Source organism: Gossypium hirsutum, chromosome D04 (genome assembly GCF_007990345.1).
Source record: "Gossypium hirsutum isolate 1008001.06 chromosome D04, Gossypium_hirsutum_v2.1, whole genome shotgun sequence".
Taxonomy (NCBI): Eukaryota; Viridiplantae; Streptophyta; class Magnoliopsida; order Malvales; family Malvaceae; genus Gossypium; species Gossypium hirsutum.
The window spans coordinates 7,098,334-7,101,594 of record NC_053440.1 but is presented as its reverse complement, the minus strand read 5'-3'; the positions used below and the strand labels follow the sequence as shown (position 1 = coordinate 7,101,594).

Genomic DNA, 3,261 nt, shown 5'->3' with positions numbered 1-3,261 from the left:
AGCACACTCCAAAACCATCCAAAAAACAACAATATCTAAAATCAAATGGATAAATAATTTTGAAATCTAAAAAAATTTAAATGAGAAAGAAAACTTTAAAATAAAACTGAACGCATAAAATCTAAATTTAGTTCAATGCCTAAATTTTAATTTAGAGTTTAAAAACTAGAAAAACATCAAAAATCCTAAAAAATAATTTTAATACCTAACTTAAACATCTTAATTAAAAATATAATTGGCTGTAAAAATTCTAAAATCTAATTAAAAATGAAATCTTAAATCCTAGTTCAAAAGACTTAATTTAATTTTTTTTAAAAACCTAAACATAAAAGGTAACTTAACATGAAAATTTTAAAACCTACAATCTAAAAGTCCTAAAATCTAATTTCTAAAAATTTAACCAAAAGAAGCCTAATATTTAGATCCAAAATCTTAAAATGAACTAATTTAAAACTTAATATAAAAAAAATTAAAGTATGAAATTCAAAAATAAGCTAACCTACTATAAAATATACAATCCTAAAGAGGAAACCTAAAATAATCCTAATACTTAAACTTCTTTACATTTATTTTTTTTTATCAAATCAGTTTTGTAACGGACATGCTAATGAAGCCATTAATTGACTAACGGTCAACATTAACCACTAACACTAACATGGCACCAGTCCAAGTAGCACTATTTTGTTTACATGACACTTCAACAAATGATTGTAAGGTGAAGTAACAATTTCAGACCATGGCTGCTCATTAAAGTTCGAGAAGGTAAGATCTGACAAAGTGAAGCCATTAATCTTCTTGTTCCCTTGCTTTTGGTTGAGTTCCAAGCTTTCACAAATAGCTTGAAGCTTAGCATTAAAAGAGGAATGCAAAGGCTTGTATTCACTGAAGTCGCCACCGATATGGGAACCTTGGTGACAAAGGTTAGGGATGTTGAGTCTCGCAAAATCACCCATAAGTTTATAGACCGCTTTATCATAAGGCTTCCTCGGCTATATCGAAAGTGCCTAACCAAAGACGTGTCCGGTTCTTAGGTAGTCGGACCTCAACAACCCATTTTCCACAGTGATGTTGCCTAACTCCTCTATAGAGCTTGGTGGTGAACTCATCTCTTTCATCTGGACTGACTTGGGACTAAGAAAGCTGAGCATATGTTTGGTGTTGGCGCTGGTGTTGGGGTTGGTATTAAGTTGAGGATTTTGGTAAAGGTAGCTTGGTTGATTGTTTTGGAAGTGGAATTGAGCCTAAATTTGGTTCATCTCAGCTTGGGTTAAGTTGAGGATTTTTATATTCAATAATTGATAGTGGGATGGTAGCAACAATGGATTTTTATAATAGCAGTTAAGAAAAAATGTAAGAAACAGAGTACCTATTTGGCAATTAATTTGCCTGAAATTTCAAAATCGGGGAGAATACAAAAGCAGAGAGACGAGAACTGCAATTAGTCCATGCGGCGATCCTTTTCTGCAAAAGGCTGGACGTAGAAAGAATTATGTAGAAAATATCCCTTTACATAACCCTATAAGAAATCTAAATCAATAGGATAAAAAAATGTAAGAAGCAGAGGACCTATTTGGCAATTAATTTGCCTGAAATTTCAAAATCGGGGAGAAATCAAAAGCAGAGGAACGAGAACTGCAATTAGTCCATACGGCGATCCTTTTCTGCAAAAAGCGGGACGTAGAAGGAATTATGTAGAAAATATCCCTTTACATTACCCTAAAACACCAAAAAAATCATTCCTTTCTTTCTAAGTTTTTAAACCGGCTTTTCTTTTTTTTTTCTTTGCTTCACTTTCTTCTCCGATGAGGCTCCACCGTCGGAGAACACAAGAGTTCTCCGGTTCCCGGCTGCGGGCCACCCTTGCAGATAAAAACATTTCGTTTCTTCTCTATTTTTTAAAAAAATTCTTTTGGTTTTCTTTCTAAAACTCTTCTGAAAATTGATTTTGAAAAAATATATTGTATAAACACTTTATTTAAAAATTTGTTAGATCTTAGAAAACTCAGATCTGTTCTTGAAGATCTGTAATCTAAAAGAAAGAAAAGAAACGAGAGGGGGAGAAAGAAGGGATCGGGGAAACGAGGAAAAACAGAGTTCGGAAAGCGGAGGCCGGGGTTCATCGCCACCGTTCACGACTGCAGAACGGCGTCGGGCTCCCCCTGGTTTTGTTCTAAACGCTTGCATGAAAAAAAAAAAGAATGGCCAATGGCCGAGCCAATAAGAGAAGGGAAGAATCTACCTCTTTGTTTTTTATTCTTCTCACCTTTTCTGCTCAGTTTTCTCCCTTTTTTTTGAATTCTTTACATTATTAATTATTCTATGCAGGTTTATATACGGAGTTCGTTAATCCTGATTATTGCTAATCTTTTGGTTTATTCTTGTTAATCTGCAGGTTTATATACACGGGTGCTAACCAAATCGACCGGGGTTAATCTTTTGATTTAGCAAACAATCTTCCAATCGGCCTGACACCAGATTGGGTTGAATATTTAAAATTGGGCTTGAAAACACTCTTGGGACTTCATGTTGAATTTAATTTTATAATTGATTTGGACTTTTAAGTAAAAAAAGGGCTTCCAACGGGCCTCAAAAACAAATAAACATTCGAGCTTAAAAAGTCTTGAACAGGACTTTCAATGACCCTAACTGGGTTCCATCAAAATATTAAGCAAAATTCAAAACCTAATTTGAAAACAGCTCAAACCAACCATGAATGGCCCAATTTCAATTACCAAAATCCAATTTACTCACTCAATTTAGAAAGGATTTAACCTTAGCCTATGATTTAAAAAATTGAGCTTCTAAACTTGGTCTAAAATTAGCTTAAAAGATCTATTTTAAAAACAGAAACTCATAACTCTCTAATTCAATACAATCAAAGCTCAAAGCCATGATTTTGGGTTGCTTCGACAGATTTAGATGTCTACATCTACCCCTCTTTATGCGTTGAACGTACAAAGACGTAGACACCTTAAGCCCTCAGTGCACAATCAAAATCGAAACAGATCGGAACAACACTTACATTATTCAAAGCCTAAAACGCAAATATTAAATTGCCAAAATCTATAAAGAGTGGAAACAAAATAAAGTCGAACCTCGCAACCAAGTCTTTGAAACAAAAATACAATAGAAATGAAAATGGACTTCACAACTAAGTCACTAAAACGCAATAGAAATGTAAACGAACCTCACAACTAAGCCTCTAAAATGCAGCAAAAATGCAAATGAAAATTGGACCTCACAACTAGGTTTTTAAAATGC

General features: G+C 33.8%; 1 long non-coding RNA gene across 1 annotated transcript; it reads right to left on the bottom strand.

Annotated features, from left to right (window-relative positions):
* Positions 1 to 538: 538 nt before the first annotated feature.
* On the bottom strand, positions 539 to 2,417 carry LOC107934329 (uncharacterized). Its single transcript, XR_001693871.2, has 2 exons — positions 2,240 to 2,417; positions 539 to 1,661 (listed from the first exon to the last, which is right to left on the bottom strand). It is a non-coding gene; the product is annotated as an uncharacterized lncRNA (long non-coding RNA).
* Positions 2,418 to 3,261: the final 844 nt, after the last annotated feature.